Source organism: Bison bison, unplaced genomic scaffold (assembly GCF_000754665.1).
Source record: "Bison bison bison isolate TAMUID 2011002044 unplaced genomic scaffold, Bison_UMD1.0 scf7180017864486, whole genome shotgun sequence".
NCBI lineage: Eukaryota > Metazoa > Chordata > Mammalia > Artiodactyla > Bovidae > Bison > Bison bison.
This window is the reverse complement of record NW_011495046.1, coordinates 932,033-932,279: the sequence shown is the minus strand read 5'-3', so window position 1 is coordinate 932,279 and position 247 is coordinate 932,033.

The following is a 247-nucleotide window of genomic DNA, read 5'->3' as shown; positions in this document are numbered from 1 at the left end:
GCGTGCTGCGATTCATGGGGTCACAAAGAGTCGGACATGACTGAGCGACTGAACTGAACTGAACTGAAACTTTATTTTTAAAGTTTTAAATTTTGTTTCTACTTGTAATTTTTATAAACCCTTTCAATTTTTATTTGGCAGAGATGATATCATCAATAACATCTCACAGAGTTAGTAATAAGTTTCTTATAGCCTTTTCTCTTTGGAAGAGTACTACCAATGGGATCATTGTTCTGATTCTTTGTAT